Here is a 21308-nt window from a genome sequence, read left to right as displayed (position 1 = left end):
ATAATATTCGCATTTTTGTTTAAAATGTAAATATATCCTCCAGTTGGCAGCATATTTTTAACTTCATATTTATTCCTGATTTCTGACAAATTCCCATATTCGAAATATCATCAATGGATGCGTTCTTTCAGATTATATAAATATATATCCTCCAGCCGCATATTTCTAACATCATGCTCTTGTCAGCTCAAAATTATTGTTTTTGTCTATAAGAGACAGTTACAGTGATATAGGACAAATTCGCATATTAAAATTATTTTATGTAAGACTTCTTAGGACTCTTTCATTAGCTCATGAGCCTATTTCAACACAATGTCTCAGTAGATTAGTTGTTTCAACGAACGTATATATATATTTTTAGCTAGCAGCCAGTCCTAACTATGCTTCTAGCAAATAATATTCGCATTTTTGTTTAAAATTGAAAAAAAATATCCTCCAGTTAGCAGCATATTTTTAACTTCATATTTATTCCTGATTTCAGACAAATTCCCATATTTGAAATATCATCAATGGATGCGTTCTTTCAGATTATATAAATATATATCCTCCAGTTAGCCGCATATTTCTAACTTCATGCTCTTGTCAAATAGCATACGCATTTTAGCTCAAAAATTATAATTTCTTTTGTGGTTTGCGTACGCAGCTGCTAGTTGTGTACGTGTGTGTGTGTGTGTTTAACTTGCAAATTTTAATTAATCATACGTCGTGTGTGCCGTCAAATATATATTTAAAGATGCTGCAGTATATTACATTGCTTGTCCAACAAAGCTTTCAATTAATTAACTCAGCTAACATATTTTAGCTGCAGCCTCTGCCACAGACGCTACTCATACGCCCCCCTCCCCCTGTCCCGCAATCCGTTTAGTCGGCTGCTTCAACTGCTACCAAAGGCAACGATCAACATAACAATTTGTAAGCAAAACATTGAAAAGGAAGCAAAACTTGCAAGTTTAATTAATGTGCTGGAACTAACTAAAGTTTGTCGTTGTTAGTTGTTGCCTTTGTGTTGTAAGCAATTGTTGCTACTATTGGACGCACATTTGTCGGTCGAAGTAAACACATAGTTGCAGGGGCATAGCAATTGTTGCTGCCACATGTGGCACAAGTCAGTTGTTTTTGGCACTTACCTCAATGGTTATGTGATGGCTGCGTGAGCGAAAGTTGTCATCGGTGCTGCGTAGGTTCTTTGAATCAATTTGCACATTGGTCTGCATTGTGAAGGATTCGTCTTGGCCTGCAGGATAAGATCAAGCAATATGAGCTCATTAGACAAGTGTGTCACAATTAAATGCCTGCACACAGAGACAGAGAAAGAGAGAGAGGGACAGAGAGAGAGAGAGAGAGAGAGAGAGAGAGATGTACGACTTTTATTTTTATGAGAATTTGTGAAATGCCAAGCGGCATAAGCAAAATATTCTCATACGACTGTCATCACATCGTGCACATCGAGTGCAGCTGAACGATGATTGGGGCATAACGCTCAATGGTGCGTGTCCTTGATAACTAAACATGACCGGAGCCAAGCACCTAACCCCGTACAGCCCGTACAACCCCAAATGCTATCATAAATCTAAGCAGCAGCAAAGTGGAGCCTGCCGCACCAAGTCATAGAACACATATGGAAGTTGGCATTTGCCACCGCAAGGCTTACAACCCAACGACTTCTGCTGCCTTTTAATTTAAAACCAAGTCAAGCAGAGCCAAATGGCAGCCCCAAGTCAAAGTGTCAGGCCAACTGGCCAAGTAAATGATGCTTAAATAACAACAACAAAAGGCAAGCTAAAGGGCTTCATATGCCAATGCTTGACTGGCAGTTACCCTTTTTTTTGGATTTTAATAAGAAAAAAAAAAGAAAAATGATAAAAATAAAATAAAATAATTATAATAACAAAATAATAAATATGAAAATCGCATAGAAAGGCGTGTTTACTGGAAGAGAGAGAGAGAGAGATGAGAGATATAAAAGGCCAAAGAAAACTGTTACTTAAAAGAAGAATAATGCTCGTGTTCGCATACAATTTATAGAAAAAGAAGGAGGGTGGGAAGAAGCGAAGGAAGACGGGCAGAGAAATGAAGTCAAAGCAAATGAGTGAGTAAGCTTTTTGAACTACTATGTTCAATACCAACTGAACATAAGCACTGAAAAACAATCAAATTATGAAGCTTTATCTGGGGGACATGAAAATCGCATAGAAAGGCACTTTAAAAAACTATTTCATTGGAGCAGCAGCAAAAAAGTTACAATTACCCCAATCCGAAATCAACCCACGAATTCCGTATTAACATAAGCACTGAAAAAAACCAAACTATAAAGCCTTATCTGGGTGGGGGGGGTCATGAAAATCGCATAGAAAGGCGCTTTATAAAACTATTTCATTTGAGGGGCAGCAAAAAAGTTGCAATTACCCTAATGCCAAATCAACCCAAGAATTCGGTTTTTTCCTTATTTTGTAATTAATTTATAATTTTCTAGCGTCAAGGCGAATACGAATTCCTTTTGCTTAAATATTTAAATATATTTGCCGTTAACTATATTGCATTCCGCTTTTGTTATATAGTTAATATTACGTCATATACTGCTGCCTTTTTAAAGAGCTGCTCGTAATACCCTGCAAACAAAAAAAAAAAACAAAAATATGAAGACAACAAAATATAAAAGGAAACGCCAAATTATGTGAGAAATTTACTGCTGCTGCTGTTGTAGCCGCTGCTGCTGCTGCTTCTCGGAGCGTACAAAAAAAAAATTAAATATATATATGCCTGGTATGTATATGAATATATATGTTCATAGCTGTGTGCGTGTGTGTGTGTGCTTGTGGATTGTCGCTGCTGCCTGCTGGCTGGCTCACAGCTTCTGCTCATCTTGGAAAAAAAGAATGTGCTGCTAATAATGTATGGCAAAAACCCATACAAAGATAGACAGAGATCAGCAATGAGAGAGAGAGAGTGCGAGAGGTAGAGGGGATACTTCCATTAATTTGGTCATATTGTGATTGGCAATAATAGCAGTTAACAGCCAAAGACATGGCAAATGCTTTGTGACTATTTGCATCGCGTATACGAATCGTGGGCCGCGCTCAAGCAACTGCCAGCTATAATTTACAGTCACATTTCGTTTACCACTGCAGCATGCCCCATGCGGCGCCTAGGCAACAATTTCAAATTTAATTTGCGCCTCTTTATTTATTCACAAGCAAAGTACAGCTAGGAAAGTGGGCCCCAGCCGGCGTTGCAACGTGGTAGCTTCGACTCTGCAGCCACAGGCTGCCTGGCTGCCTGGTTGGCTGCCTGGCTGCCTGGTTGGCTGCCTGGCTGCCTGGTTGCACTTTGTCCAAGCGGCGCATGCATCGTATTGCAAGTACCGCACGGCATCCGTCATTCCACTTCAGCGGCAAGTGACAGGCGTTGTTGTCGCCAGTGTCCTTTGCCAGGCTGCGGGGCGCTCCAACTTGCTGGCGGCTCAATTTGACTCGAGTCCCCGGCGCACTCTAGTACTCCACGGCTGGTGGGTCGTCAGCGACTAGAAGTTGGTTCCGGAACCACTCTAGGCAGTCTGCAGCTGGTTGTCAAACTGCTTGTGGCAGACAACTGCTGACGAGCTGCTTGGGATTGAAAAGAACACGACCAAGATGAAAGCAAGTAAAAACACTCGAATGTTGTGTGCTCGACTAGAATATACCCTACCTTCATCAGTTCTGCAATACAGTGTTATTATACATATATATTTTATATTATATATATTTGCTTCGAATATCAGAATCTATATGAATATACATTCACATAGAGTCACATATAACTATCAGAATATACACAATTCAAATAGGTACTCGGCTTTATCGATTAGTCTATCCATATTATCGAAAGTGTACACAACGATTATCATCCTCGATAGCTTTTAATCATATCGTGTATATTTTAAAATATTTATATCTCATGTTTCATAGTAGGATTTTTATATATTAATGAATTCATTATTCAAACCGATAGTTAAGGTTTTAGTATACATAGTTCTACATGTACTTAGTATTGACTGCGCCATCTATCGGCTATCGAAGATAGCAATTGAAGCCACTTTCGATAGTTTTACCACACTATAATTAAGGATAAGTTGAGTGATTTTACAGAAAAGAGAAAATCTCAACCATTAAATTTGTTTAACTCCCATTCGTATAAATGTCGAATCTCCTCTTCTTGCAACTAACTTTAAGTTAACAAATTCATCATCAATTATTTAACATCTTATCGCTGTGTGTTTGAGCCGTGAATAGCTGACGACTAGTGGATCATTCCGAACATTTGCTAGACATTAATAACATCACAAATTTTTTGCATTAGTTTCATAAATTTAAGAATTTTGTCTGACTGGCTGACTTATAAGGTAAATGGCATTCGACTCGGTTTTCATGTATGCACATCACATATTCATTGCACTAAAAAGCAGTTGACCTGCTCCCGGGACCGTGCAGCATGCTGCATGCTGCATGCTCCATGTGGCATTCATTTTTTCGCCATTTATTTCGTTCATCAATCAATAGGCAATTGTTTGCCCCGTCGCTAAACAAAGAAAAAAAACCTCAAGCCGATTGCATATTTTTGGGCGTGACCTGCGGCCGCTCGTTTGTGGCCAGTTTCCTCTGTGTGGCAACGTTTGCATAAGTAATTAGTTAATTTGAATGTTGAATTCACAATGGCTCCCATGCCCCCCAAATGCGTACTGTGATCATACTGTACAGGGTATGCACAGTTCGTGCCCTTACTCTTTCACTTTTTTTTCCAGCTAGGTTTTTTTTTATATTTTTACCTATTTTTGGCTACGTATTTCGTATTTTGCCGTAAGTTCTGCCATTTTCCTGACAATATCCCCCCGTGTATATGTGGTGGGCGTGGTAGCAGGCACTTCACTAAACTAAACTCGTCTGGTTGCGGCTTTGCCTTTGATTTTCCATCGAGCCGCAACTGAAATGCCGGTTGTCCATGCCGGAGCCTGAGGACCTACGCAATTCCTGTTGTCATTCAAGCCAAGTGTCTATCATCCGCAGCATTTGCATGTGTGCGTGTGTGCGTGCCGAGCATGTGTAGTATATGAATACAGGGAGGCAGGCTGAGTGAGAGAGAGATAGAGAGAGAGAGGAGGACTCGAGCCCAGGGAGATGAACAACAATTGCCCACCAGTGCCTGGCGGTGTCTTTAGTTACCGTAGCTGGCAACAAGAGATTCCAAATAATCATTTCAAATGAGTTTAAAGCATTTGGGTTGGCTGTTATTTTCGGATTACAGCAAATATAAAATTTTATATCTGTATATTCTGTATTCAGTGACTGGCATTAGGAAAACGTTGCATAAAACTTTAGCACATGTAAGTTTCAGTTCACTCAAGATACCACCACAAATCTTGTTACTTGTCTTACAGTGTGCACCCTATGAAAATGGGCAACAAGAGCATGATAATATTGGGCAAATGTACGTAACAGGCAAAAGGATATATCTTTTTTTACCTATACACATCTACTTTCCCTTAAACTTGTATGATTTCGATTTTGATTTGGTTTTAAGACGAACCAAGATGAGCAAGATGATTTGAAGCAGGTATAGCCAAAACTAAAATTAAACCGAGAAACATTTAATAAACATTTGGTTCAAAACTAGCTTTTTTAAAAAGAAATCTAACCTTTAAGCATTGGCTCGAACCGTAAACCGAACCACAAACCATTTATGTTGGAGTCACAGCCAAGGTATTATACTATAGAGAAGCATCTGTCAGTCTTGCCCACGACTTACTCTCATTAGTTTTACTGATTCCCTCTTCTCTCCTCAATAGTCAAATATAATTTTCTTGTTTTTTCGCTCACACTCGTGCTCTCATTTCCTCTCCCACTTGCTAAACTACATCACTTGAATTTTTGAAAATCGCATAGAAAGGCGATAACTTAAAACAACTGGATATGCTACTCTGACTACATTAGCCTTGCCTAGAGAGCAACTCGCAGTCGCATACTCTTCGAGGCTTCTAATGAAATCCCCTAAAGACAAGTCACATTTTCGTTGGCATCTGTCAATGATGGAACCACATTTCGCACCACGAATCGGTCTGCATTCTATTGCTGACTATTGTGGCTGATTTGGTTACAGTTTTCCACTTTCCTTTGAGTATCGTCGAGTGTTTTTGCTTACATTGTGTAGTTAATAAGCAGAAGCAGTAGCAGTTGATGCTTATAAGCATACGCATCTTAGCTGTCATGCCCCCCACACACATACTCACGCACACGCACACGCACACGAGCACACTCACAGGCACAAACACGCGCGCTTGCACACACACAGCGACAGAGTTATCATTGTCAGCGAGAAATGACTTTGTATTTCATTATTTATATTTATTTGTTATTATTGTTGCTGCTTTTGCTGTTAGTACAATAAAGCAGCGCAACGCCAGCGCAACGGAAATCTTAGCATACTTAAGTGGGCGCCAGCCAAGGATACGCGCTTAGAGAACCACGACAGAGCCAGAGGGTGGTTTAGGGGACGGATAGCGAGGGGCTGCGAGGGACTGCAAGGGGCTGGGACTGAGGCTGGGCCAGTGTGCATCATGTGCGGCCGCTGCATTGAGACAAACGGAACGCTGCCAAGTTTTGCTGTTGCTGCTGCGCTCGACTAGCTGGCAACTTGGCATAGACAATGGGATTTGTGCTCAAGTGCTGCTTTAGCAACAACAGCAACAACAACAGCAACAACAATAGCAACAACAACCACAAGTTCAGTTTCCGGCTTGGCAGCCACACCCGCGATAGTAGAAATAAATGAAATGAAATAAATACGAGTTAAAGCGCAAAGGGAAAGCAAATTGTAGGGGCTGAAGCAGGGGGCTTCTGCACTTTTGCTCGACATTGGCGCACGTTCTTAAGCATTCAAGAGTCAACTCGACTGCTTGTTGTTGTTGCTGCTGTTGATTGACAAATGAAGCGAACGCCTGAAGGTGGCACACGATTTACAATGAATGGGACAAAACTTCAGCACTCAATACTCAACACTCAGCTCGAATAAATGTGTTAATCAGTTTTAATAGTCAGGCTCGAGGAGTCTGCAGCTAATGCTGACAAATCGAAAATGTTGAACTCAAGCTGCATTTAAACAAAAGAAAATAGTTGGCTTTGAGCTACAAAAACAAAGAGTTGGCTCAGACACATTACCCCCAAAGTCCAAGGAACTTTGCCGCCAAACGTTGCATTTACCTAGCCATAAATTATTTTTTATGACATATTTCTACCAAATGCTGGGTTAAAGAATGTAGAAAACCAGGCTCACGAACTGAACCTAAAGGCAGGGAATTACTTTGAGCCGTGAGGAAAACACTTTGTGGAATTGAATCAAATCCTTTATGGAGAAACATTTATTAACAAGCCAAAAGCTCAGCTAAAAGCTGAAGTCAAGGGTATGTGCCAGTCGTTACGAACTTATAATATGTGTTTTTTCTTTTGCCGCTTTCAATTTGCGTGCGTTGCGAGCAAAGTCAACAATGTAGGAAAAATAATTGAAATCGCAGTGGCAGTAGCAGTAGCAGTAGCTGCCACCAACAGGTATAAGCAGTCGGCAGACCCCATCTACCATGAATTGCGACCCACATGTGCAGCCACAAAGGGCCTCGACTACATCATAATATTTATAATAAGAATAATAAAATCGTAAATCAAATACACTTAAAGATTGAATAATGTCCTATAACACATGAATACCCGCAACGAGTAATATAAAGAGCTCGTCAACACAATGGGCCAAGCACCTGTTTGATTGCCATGCCAAAGCCGGTGCCGTTGGCATGCCAATATTTTCGGCTGGGTCGCGCCGCTGAAATGAGGAAAACCAACTGCCTCGCCTTGTTATTGTTTTCATTTTTTGTCTTGTTACATTTTATATAAAGATATTATATTATTATTTTTTTAATTTTTTAAAATTTTTTTTAAATTTTCTTGCTGCCTTTTTTAAGCTCTGCTCTAAAGTTGCAGCTTCCACTTTGCGACCTTTGCTCACTTATTGCCGCCGTTTTTTTTTTTTTGCTCGTACTTCATTATGTATTTACACTTTGGCCTTTAGCCACGCCCACTGCTGCTGTTGTTGCCGCGCATCTCATTAACATTTGGCATTAGCATCGGGCAACCTTTTGGGTCCACAGTTTGCATATATATTTATTTTTTTGACCCAACAATTGCACAGCTGCGGTTTTCATTTTTCAGCTGGAAACATGGGACAATCCCAAGGATTAAACTGAGAACACGCAGTTTTTTAAATGTTTTCAATTAAAGAGGCGTGATTTTTGCGAGTTTCAAAATTAATAATTAAATGGGGAGCAATATTTGATGGGGACTCTAAGTCCACTGGGCTCAATCGAATGCCTCGCCTGAGAGTTCGATTTCTTAAACAGCTTTTTTTATTTGTTCAAATTTATTTTATTTTTTATATAAATTTATTTTGGATGAATATTCAAATTAGGTAAAAAAATCAATAAATAAATTAACAAATATTCATGTTTTATTAACAAATTATGGCGAAAATCGAAAAGGCATTATTTTTGTATGACTGACATATGTATGTATGTGTTTATGTATTATGGTGTGTGTGACAATATGAATTTGATGTGCAGACATAAAAGTGTGCATGTAAGTGAATGTGTTTGTGTGTGTATGCCTGTGAGTATGTAAGTATATATGTAAGTATGTTTGTATTATTGTCTGTGGGTAAAAAAGTATTTTGTACGAAGGGATATAAGTATTATATATGTGTGTATGTGTGTGTGTGTGTGCTTGTGTGTGTTAGTGTATACATGCAGGTATGTATACATTTATTTATATATGTGTGTAACAAACGCAGACGAAGCTTATTTGTTGCTGTGCTGCAAATTTGTGTATTTGTGTATGTATGTATGTATGTGTGTGTGTGTGTATGTATATGTATGTATGTATATGTATGTATGTATGTATATATGTATGTGTATATGCATGTGTATGTGCATTTAAATGTGCATATATTATTTATGCATTTATATATGTAAATAAATGTATGCATATATTTTGTGTGTTTAAATGCAAGACCAAGTGAACCTCTAACTGCGCTGAAAATTAAAAAAATAACGAATTCTTAACTAATTCCCTTCTACTCGATTCTCATGACTTCTAGTTAGCCCCATAGACTTCACTTGAAGCCTTCAGCTAAGGAGGCGACGGCGCTTTAACTAAGGAGGAGACGATGGCTTGAGCAAAGGAGGAAGCCACCGCGGCTTCAACCCAGGAGAAAACGGCGGCTTGACCAAAGGAGATAGCGGCGTCCTTAACATTGGAGGAGACGGCGGCTTGAGCAAAGGAGGAGCCTGCCTAAACAATGATGGAGACGGCGGCTTTAATATTAGAGGAAACGGCGGCCTTAATATTGGTAGCTTATTGAACAATGGAGGGGACGGCGGCTTCAACTAAGGAGGAAAATGCAGCTTTAGCGAAGGAGAAGGCGGCGACGTCTTAAACATAGGAGGAGGTGTATTCAACTACTGCGGAGGCAGTGGCTATGGCTTTAGTGAAGGCAATTGAAAAAACTGGTATGTATTAAAAACATAACTATATCGCATATGTATGCATGTTGACTTGCATGTATTTCAATTCATGCATGTATGTAAACATGTGTGTATGTTGAGCTGAGCTCAAAATGAACAAAAAACATATATATAAATATTACTCTACTACGCAATACTCACTTACTCAAGAAAGGTTTAGTTGCGTTTTTAAACTAATATACATTATCTCTGCTTTAGTGTTCTTTCAGGAATGTTGTTATATAAAAGTTCGTCTCCTGCCTACTAATACCTGAAGGTAAAATAATCGTGCAGGTGAATTTGCAGGAGAGTACGTATTCTCAAATATATATTTATATATCAATATAAACACATATATCTCTATATATATTCCTGACTGACAGATTGGTGATCAACGCACAGCGTTGGTTTGGCCTATAGATCAATTTGGCATTTATATCTGGCAACATTATTTTATGTCAAAATTCATGTGAAAATGCTACCCTTTAATATCCTGTATAGACATGGGTCAAAATTTCCCACCCCCATAACTCTGTTAAATCTCAACCGATTTTCATAAGGTTTGGCTTTTTGTTCATGGTTTGACCTCTAGATCAATTTGGCATCTAAATCTAACAACATTATTTTAAGTCAAAATTTAGGTGAAAATGGTACCCTCACATATCCTATATAGACAAAGCTCGAAATTTCCCACCCCCATAACTCTGTCGAAACTCAACTGATTTTCATAATTTGGCCTATATATGAATTTGGAATTCAAATCTGGCAACATTATTCTTGTATTTAACATATATGTTTAAATCGAACAAATCATTTATAGCTGTGTATTTTTAAAGCTTCAGATAAAGGTGCAAACTCTAGAGAAAATATAACTCAAATAGTTCAAACTAGGACATTATATAACTTATTATAAATGTGTCCCCTTTGATGCAGAAACAGTGACCTTTCCGACAGCTGATGAAAAGAAAAACCAAAAAAAAAAAAAGAGGGGGGTTTCTAAGGAACGGTGCTTTGCATTCGTATTCCCTCTACCAATTTATAGATACCCGTCAACCTGCATATTAGGACATCCTTGCTTACGTGTATATAAATGCACACACACGCTCGCACAAAAATGTGTGTGTAGCAAAAATCACGTAACAAACTTTTGTTCAAAGGTTATTCAGAAATTTGTCGCTCATGAAATTGTTTGACATTCGACACACGCAGAAACCCAAACAAAAAGTTTGTAATGGAACGCGCACGGCAACGACAGAGGGGAGAGGGGGAGTGGCCGGAGAGGTTAAGTGGGTTGGCAAAGGGTTGCAAAAGGACCGTGCACTGTGACGTAGATGGAAATGACTGCAAATAGAGTAACTAATTTGGGCAACGATCTGCGTTAGCCGACTCCGCAGACGAAGCCATTGCCAGCTACGGGTCAGAGCAATATGGTGGCATCCACAGAGCTATATTATAAGCCCACTCGCCATTCAGCCACCCACGCCCCTCGAGCTTGCACATAACATTGCATACAGACCATGTTAATTTAATTGCCTGCACTTGCAGTCTTCATATTTTGCGCATTTCGGGAACGCGACTTGACATGTCAAAATGGCGTTCCAACTTCATGCCGCTTTGTCTCTGTGTGTGTGTGTGTGTGTGCGTCTCTTTGCTGTGTCAGTTGTTTGACATGCCATTAAAGTAAATATAGAAGAGCCCACAAGTTGTAGCTGCTGCCGCATTCCAACAACATACGCATCAGTATGGACTTGCCACGCCCCACGGCCCACGGCCCATGGCCCACAAGTCCAAAGCACTCAGCTTGATTCCATTTGACGGCAGCCAACAGTCGCAATTGTCTCAACTGTTGCACTTGGCATTTGGACCTCGACGCCGACAAATCACAATTGAAAACGCAAAACTCTCAACTTACAGCTCGCATCTCGCTGATTATTGGAGCCAATCTACAAAATATGCAAATGTTAGCACAATTTCGATTTGCCACAGCGAAAATCGAAAGCCAAAATGCAAAGTACAAAATGTAAACAACGCCGGGCAATCGCCATTGCAATCGCAATCACAATGTGCCCCACAATGGCGCCCGGCTGCCATCAGCAAAGCATTGGCTAATTTTTGGCATTTTGCTGCCCACACTTCCAGCTACCACTTACAATCTAGTATATTGCCATTAGCCGTTTTGAAATCTGTAAAGCAGTCATTATTTATTGTAAGCTCCATGCTAGCTAACATGGGGATAAATTTACCAAGAGGACACGATTTTAGTGAAGGGTTCGATAACACATATAATGCACAATTCTATTAGGCAGTCAATATATATTTTTAAGTTCATGGCAGCTGACATGGGCATAAATTTACCAAGAGGATAAAGTTTTGGTGAAAGGTTCGATGACAAATATAAAACACAAGTCTTTAAAGAAGTCTATATTTATTGTCAAGTTCCTGGCAGCTGACGTGGCGATAAATTTACAAAGAGGATAAATTTTTGGTTTTTAAAAGGTTCAAAAACAATCATAATACACAATTTTGTAAAGCAGACAGTTATTTTTCTTAAGTCCATGAAAGCTAGCATGAGGATTACGATTAACGTATGGAATACTAAAATATTAGATTAAATAAACAAAACGAAACATTTTACTTCAAAAAAAAGCAATGACAACTTTTGCTGAATCGATACGGAAAACAGAAATATCAAAGCAAAAAAGTGATTACTACATTTTAAAGTGTATGTCAAATTTGCAAATAACATGATTAAATAGGTCAAAGCAATATACTTAATTTTTTATTTAGTTTAATATAACAACTTTTTTAAGATTTATATAAATATTATTTATCGATTATTGAGAAATCGGACGATTTGAACAAAATCAGACAAATCTATTTTTATAGGCTTTGTAACATAGCCACATAGATAATTATATTTATGGTTTTATTTCAGAATATTTCAATAATTTGTTAGTTCGATTCATAGTTTCGAAAATTTCATTTAGTTCAAATATCTTCTAGGTAGTTAGATATCCAAAATATTTGATTCAAGCTCTTTAAAATGGAAATCTCTCAATGAGGCCTCACTTCAAGAACTGATTGAACAATATATTAAATTATAATAGAATAAATTTAACTATTGTTCAATTATATTAATACAAAACTTAAAGAATTGATTCGGTGATTAACTTTTGATAAAGTCTTAGTCAGCTAAATGGCATCATCCAATCACTTAGCTGTTATAGAAGTGCTGCATTTAATTTCGAGGGTATTCGTTATTCAGCTTGCCTCGGATAATTGTTCTTTATTTTTGTTTTCGTTTGGAGTGTGAAATGCATTTGGTGCGGTTTGCAATCCCATGCTGAGGCATTCCATTCTTTTAAAATGCTCGCAATAATTTATATTTTAATGGAATTGCTTTATTTTGGAAGCATTTGCATAATTGAGGAGCCGAAATGACCGAACAACCGTCAGTTCAACGAGCAAAATTCAAATAATTGGCTCAACCATGTTTTTGCCTTAACTTTTTTAGTCTCCCTTGCATGAACAATTGAAAGTCACATAAATCTACACACACACACACACACACACCACACGCACAAACGCAAACACAGACAATTATAGATTGGCCAACGTAAAAGTTTAAATATTATTGCGGTGCACACAAAATGCAAATCCGTAACAAAATGCAATTCCATATCCACAGAGCAGGACAATTAACCCCTCCCAGCCGCGCACGCTGACAAACTCTGCAGGATGCGAGTTCAAATGACAAGCAATATATATACATATATTCCTATACATAGTAGTATATTTAAATCCTGACTAACGGTTGTGCTTGGGTCGTAATTTAAATACTTTCTGCTAAATTCAGCAACTGCGAGACATTAAAACTGGATGAAGTCATGAAAAGAATAAACGAATTCCTGCAAAATTCTTACTCGTAAATTCCCTAATTCAATTAGTATGACGCAAGGAAAAGCAGTTGGCTTAAAGTAGCACGAAATGGAGTTGAATTTTTAAATTATGCTTAAGAGAGACTTGTGCCCAAAGTAGAAAATATCCCTGCTATATAGCAGCTTGCTAGCCATATCTAGTAGTATGGTATCTAGTATGGTATGGTATAGTATATAATGGCAAGTGTACAGGGTATCGCTGATTCGGACACACTCAGCTGAGAGCACTTTTTCTTGTTCCTCTTTGGTTCAGTTTATATTTTACAATTTGTTTATAAAACAAGACACAAATTTTTATTTTAAACCTATTTTAAATTTTTGAAGAATGGAGAAGCTATCCAAAAAGTAATATATTCTGGTTTTGTGTATACCAGAGATTTTCAAACTCAGTTCGTCCAAGTCATGTTAGGAATCAATTATTTTCCAGCAGTCGAAGAACCGCTAGCCCAAACTTTGCTTATTTTAGCATATATAAAATATACTTTTTGTATTATCCCTCCAACCTTGAAACATTTAACAAGAAAGACGCAAGACTGTTGCTTGTTTTCCAGATTTGATGTCTTTGGCCTTTATGAGCTTCAAAATCTTTTTAAACAAGTAAGAGGTTCTAGTCGGGAGCTCCCGACTAGGGGATACCCTGAACCCTCTTCTTCCAACAGGCGATAGGTATAAAATGAAAGATACTTGATATAGTATATATACTATTCTAGAAGCTACATGTCAAGATTGGAGACTCTAGTTCATATTATTTACCGAAATCGCCCAAAAAACAGGATTTCGATATCGATTTTTATCAATAACTTGGAAACGGGGCAAGTTATCGAATATCGGAAACAAACTCGGAAACAAACTGCGCGGGGACTAGGAGGACCTACAGCTAAAATTTTAAGTCTCTAGCTCTTATAGGTTCTGAGATCCTTGCGTTCATACATACGGACAGACGGACGGGCGGACGGACAGACAGACGCACATGGCTAAATCGACTCGGCTATTAACATTTGCACAAATACATAATACCCTTTTTACCCATTTTTAATGGGTTCAGGGTATAAAAACTAAAAGCTAATCTGTAAATCGAATCATTTCGATTTCGTGAAAACTGAGCGTATGCTTTAAAAGGTGCCGCGATTCAATATTCAAATCTTTGGCGTAAAGTTCCCGAGAAAGAAAGAAGTGCCCCTTTTGCCTGATACATATGCACATTTATACATTATACCCTATATTGATATAGATTTTCAAAGGGTATAATACCACTGTCCATTGATAATGCGAATGCCTCGCGCAACTGTAGATATTTAACAGAAACTACAGATTATACTATAGTTTGACGAAAATCTCGTTATATCCTGTGGCTTAATCGTATTTATAAATAAAACAGCAGATTTGATGAACACATTTGACTTGCAAAGCAGTTAAGGATACGATTGACGAATCCTGGTTGATCAAATTGATGAGCTGCTTGCTTTTTGCCATGGCTTAAACAAGTGGCCTGCAGTGGGGCATTTAAATATGCAACGCATTTAACATAAATAATGTGGAATGCAGCTTAACGTGTCTTTCGCATCAAAATCTCATTAAAATTTCAGTGCTCAATGATGAAAATAAAATGTTGAATGGCGATGACGATGGAGATGGAACTGGAGATGGAAATGGAGATGGAACTGGAGCTGCAACTGGTGTCAAGGGGGAGGTGAACAACAAACAGTCAATATCCCGCATAATCAATCATTTGTATTGCAATCATGAGAGTGAATGTGAACGAGTGTGTGTGTACGAGTGTGTGTACGAGTGTGTGTACGAGTGTGGGTGTGAGTGTGTGTCATTTGTTAAGCTTTTCACCTACAAGGATAACAAGGGGCGTTTACAATGTGACTTTTTGACACTTTGCTGTTGCCATTGATTAATGCCAAAACGTTTGCCAATTTCGTTGTTGCTATTGTTGCTGTTAATGTTTAACCTATTGTTGCATAACAAATCAAACAGCTGACAGCTGACAGTCAATTGTCAGTCAGCTGCAACTCCGGCAAATTAGCCGCACGGCCAACAATCCCCGACACACACACACACACACACACACACACACACTCAAAAAGTAATAATAACAATGGAATAAAGGTGAATTTATTGCCGATGGCACTTAACAGGCGGACAAATTAATTTATCATCTCTGCAATCTCTTAGCAATTATTCCGGCTAATTAATTGGAAAAATGTTTGCTTATGAATTGCCACAAAAACGACTATTAATTTTATATCGGCGCACACTCAAAACTTTGATTCAGATTTCATTTTGGCCGTTGCACAAAGCGGCAACTTGATGAAAATCATGGACATGTGATATATATATAGAATTTAATACAGCTTTTACCAAATTAAAGAAATTAAATATTTACAAATGGGTTAATCTATTTTACGTTTACACTTTACACACACTACTTAATTGCTGCCTAAAATACCAAAGACTAGTCGCCAAGTTTCTGCTTGAATCAGTTGCGAATTAAAAACGCGCACTTTGTAAGTGTGACCGTTGTTGCCGAAACCTGGAACTTGTAGCCAACTCTCCTGCTGTGATTGCTTCACCTGCGCAAAACTTTTCAATTGGGGGTCTGGTTCGTATCCGTAATGAGCACTGCACAGACTCAACTATGAACTGCTAAACGAAAGCCAACAATGTAACCAACTCATTTACATATTTGGTAAGTGAATTGCTTTTGTTACAATGTTCGCAAAATATTTACGAGTCCTTGTCGAGCCGTTCTCAATCGTGCGCCCATAAAACACGTTGGCACTAAATAAAAACTGTGTGTGCACACTTGCAATGCATTTATGAAAATTATTTTTGTGTGAATTTAGCTTTCAACACTTTGTAGCAGACAAACACAAACAAACTGAAATCAGCTTTCAGTCTGCAGTTGCATTCAAACTTTGAGAATAAATTGTAAGTTCTCGTAGCACAGGTTTTTTGGTATCTAAATTTGAATGCAAGTATTGAATGTCAAATCTACGTGTGCCAAATATCATTAGATAATTGCAATTGTTGGGATCAAAATCATATACACTTTACGGTTAGTTATTCCTTAATTAAACCCTGAACCTATTGAAAATGGGTAAAAAGGGTATTATGTATTTGTGCAAATGTATGTAAAAGGCAGAAGGAAGCATATCCGACCCCGTCTGTCTGTCCGTCCGTCCGTCCGTCTGTCAGTCCGTATGTATGAACGCAAGGAACTCAGAACCCATAAGAGCTAGAGACTTGAAATTTTAAGTGTATGTGCTCCTAGTCCCCGCGCAGATCGAGTTTGTTTCCGATAATCGATACCTTGCCCCGTTTCCCAGTAATCGATATCGAAATCCTGTTATTTGAGCAATTTCGGCAACTAATATGAGCTAGAGTCACCAAACTTGACATGTAGCTTCTAGAATAGTATGTATATACATCAAGTATTTTTCATTTTATACCTATCGCCTGTCGGAAGAAGAGGGTTCAAGGGTATCCCCTAGTCGGGAGCTCCTGACTAGAACCTCTTACTTGTTTTTTTAATTTTGACTCTGACAATTTTTGTAAAATTGATGATTTGCTCCGGATTTTGGTTGGAATGTTTTTTTATTTGGTTGAAAGCTAGGTTCTTATTTTTTAATTCCGGCTCGACCGATAGCGATAACTTGCGGAACTTTAAAAAAATGCGGTTTTCATTATATCCTTCTCACTCTCTTTCTTACCTATTGGCTCAGCCCTTTAGATCACCTTTCTATGTGATTTTCATAAATTCAACTTACGGTTGAAATTTGTATTGTGTTTTGGTGCTTTGTATGCGTTTGACAAGTTTTGACTTAATGCTGAAAGCTAGTTTTCTACTGTTTTTATCTCACTCTAACTTATTTTGTAATAAGTCTTAATTATATTGTACATATCTTTATAACGTTTGAGAAAAGTTGCACAAGTTGCAGACTTCACATAAGTCTGAAGAAAGTTTCTTTTAAATATTTGTCAGCATTTAATGAATGTTTATGAGTTTCAATGAGTTTACATTTCACGAAAAATCACGATAAATTTAAGGCCTCACATCTCGATTTTGTCACTCTTTTTGCTAAGCTTAAGCGTAGTAACAACAACAATAACAACAAACACAAAAGTTCGTCCTTGAGCGTAATTATCTACTAGGCACATGCATACACTCATAAATACATAGGCATAGCCATGGACCAAATAAGAATATACAAAGCGTCGAGAAAAATTCTATTAGAGCTTGCTAGAATAGAAGATACCCTATGCACAAATTTGAAACAGCTATATATATAAATATATATTATAGTTTTCTAATCATTATTTGTTTAGAAACGATCTTGATAGAATTTTATCTAAATGCAACTGTATGTACCCTTTTTTTAGGAGACCTATAGATAACATTAAGAACCTAGAGCCAAAACAAAACAATGTATATAAACTTGAAACAAACGTGGTTTAAATGGTTGCAGACTAATTAAAACTACGTATAAATATATTATACGTAAAACAATATGACAATTAAAACTTAAAGGAAAGCTGCAATATGGCCATAAACATATAAATATATATTTGTCAGCTTATAATATAAATTAAACATATATTTTTCTAAGATATTTATAGTTTTGACATAAAGAATGATTAATGTAAGCCGACTTGCTTAAAGGGTATAAGAACAAATTCTATAGCAAACGCTTTGGGACCGACAAGCACTTAGTTAGGCTTAGAGTGTTCCATTGTTTCCACCACTTTCTTACGCTTATATGTGTGTGCTGTTGTGTGTGTGTGTGTGTTTGCGTGTGTATCTGTGTGCGAGCGTGTCTGTATATGAGTGTGTGCCTTAATCGCTTGGAATTTATGCTAGTTGAAAAATCATACTCAGCTCTTAAGAAAAGCTGTTAAAGCTCTAAGCCGGACCAAAGAAAAACAACAGTTTGGTCTGACTTCACGGCCTTAATCGCCAGTCATTAGCACCTCAAAAATGAAACCTGCAAAATGGCATCGCGTTAGCAGCAACAACAACAACAACAACAGCGACAAGAGAAGCATCAGCAGCAGCAATTGCAGGACAAAAGACCTGAAAATGTTGTTTTTTAATTGCGTCCCAACAACAACAACAACCAACAAAATGTCGACACCGACAAAAACGAAAAACAAAAACAAAATGCGAAAAAACAAAACTAGAAAGAACGGCTATAATCGGCACGCCGAAAATTAGATACTCTGCAGATTAATGGCTTAGCTGGCTGATATAATAATATATTGGTTCGATTTAAAAGGGCTGCAGGAATCTGTTTGAAAAATAATGAGGCTCGCAAATGCTGCGTCTTTGTTTCTACTGATCGTTGATAAAACATACATACATACATATATATATAAATATATATATATCGACAAATTTAAATTGGATGGGAGACGCCCGTCTATGTATAATTTCACTTATACTGAGCCGTAGATGGATGGCGACTCTACTGTGATCCTCGGGGATCTATGACTTGAACATATCGTGACAACATTTTAATAAACTCTTGAAGTGTATAGAAAAAAATGCTGATAAAGTCATGACAATGAGCCAGCAACCACTTGATGTTAAAATCACAGCGTAATTGCTAGGCACTGCGGGCGGTTCAGTCCATAGAACCCCTCAAGACGCTGGTCGCAGGAATAAAACAGAGGCGACTCCTCCAACAATTTTTTTTTTTTATAATTATCGTTGTTGATTACGATTATTTTTACATTATTATTAACTATATTTTATAATTATTATAATTATTATTATTTGTTTTCGTATTCTTCGTATCATTATTATTGTTATTATTGTAATTGATATTTTTATCAATAATATTCTTATTATTATTATCATTATTATTATAGCTAATTATATTATTATTATTAGTATTTTTTTATTAGTTTTGATTGATTATTATTGATATTTTTATCAATAATATTCTTATTATTATTATCATTATTATTATTGCTTATTATATTATTATTATTGGTATTATTTTTATTATTAGTATTATGCTTATTCTTCTTGTCATTTTCTATTATTATTATTTTCAATTTTCTTATTTTTGTTCTTATTCTTATCATTATTATTGTTATTAATATTATTGATATTTTTATCAATAATATTCTTATAATTATTATCATTATTATTATTGCTAATTATATTATTATTATTGGTATTATTTTTATTATTAGTATTATGCTTATTCTTCTTGTCATTGATATTATTATTATTTTCAATTTTCTTATTGTTGTTATTCTTATTATTAGTTTTGTAAATAATATTTTCATTATTATTATTTATATTATTACTAGGATAATTTACAAGCTTTAATGAAAAAATGCCATAAGGAATACACTTTTGGAATGTAAATTATTTACGCGCATCATATTTCCAGCTATTAAAAACCTTCCCTCACAAATTTGTACCCACAGGCAATTCATAAATTACACAAAGAACAAAAACACTGTTATCCTTACATATGTGCGCAAAGTGTTATTAAAAACCATAGCACTATGTATAAAAATGAAGCCGCACAAATGTTTATTTAAGAACTTGGCGTAGAAAGCAGACAGTAAAGTTCTAACTAGCTACAGTTTCTTAAAGTCTATAAATAAGCGAGTATTTTGTTATTTGCTATGTGATGGGACTTTAAAAACAAAACTTGCTCAATTAATTTAGTGAGAGAACAAATAACAACAACCTGGCCCGATGATGATGATGAACAACGCACCAGTTGAAATATGTTGTGCATTTCTGCGCTAACATTTCCTTTTGTACCGGCTAAACACACACACACACACACACACACACACACACACACAAGGAGACACGCTGGCGTTGTCATCATTTGTAGAGAATCCGTTTTGCTTGAGTGCCAGACCACAACAACTGAAGCAAAGAGACAACAATATACGCTTACATACAAGTACATAAAACACCATTTGAGTGGTTAGATGCCCCTGTTGTTGTTGTTGTTGTTATTGTTGTTGTTGTTGTTGTTGTTGTTGCTGTGTCTCGTCTGACCATTCAATTTAATATACGCTTCAAAACACGCGCTTAACTTTTTCTCTAGACAACCCATAACCCTCTTTATATCAGTCGAGAGTTGAGACGTGCTTTGCATTTGTTAGTTTTGGCGCCAACTAGTTGCCAGAATAGCTGCAACTACACACATATATGCTTGCTGATGTCCACGCTCATAAGCAACAACAACAACAACAACAACAAGAACAACAGCAGCCATGCGAGAAAATAAGTTAAGTTTGGTCATGTTAAGTATACGCAGCGTTGGACAAGGCCTCGAAATTGAAAGCAGCAGCGGCAAAATTTAATGACAATTGAAGCGCTGCCAAAAGATAAGCCCACATGACATTTGACAAGGGCTTAAGGCAACGCAGATGCTGCTGCTTCTACTGCTGCTGCTTTTGTTTATGTGTGTTAGCATTGAAGGCGTGGTCGCGCCCTTTGCTGACCATAAAAACCAAGATGAATTTTATTGGGTACAATCGAGAGGCGCCCAACTTTATTGGCACATCATTTGTGCGCCATAGATGACCAGAGTAATCGTCCTGAGCAGCAGATGCTCTTCCACCCTGACCCTGCCACGTCCTTCCCCGCCCCCCTCCTCACACACACACACACAAGAGGTTCTTAGCAATAAAAGCATCAAACAACATTGCGTGCTATAAAGTTGCAATCAAGCCATCAGCAATCCGACAACGCAGCGGAAACTATCGCAAACGGAAACGGAAATGCACACCCACACACAGACACACACACA

Source organism: Drosophila montana, unplaced genomic scaffold (genome assembly GCF_035044405.1).
Source record: "Drosophila montana isolate Dmon_TW-CO22-7 unplaced genomic scaffold, ASM3504440v1 contig_2178_1, whole genome shotgun sequence".
In the NCBI taxonomy this organism is placed as follows: Eukaryota; Metazoa; Arthropoda; class Insecta; order Diptera; family Drosophilidae; genus Drosophila; species Drosophila montana.
This window is presented reverse-complemented; position numbering follows the sequence as displayed.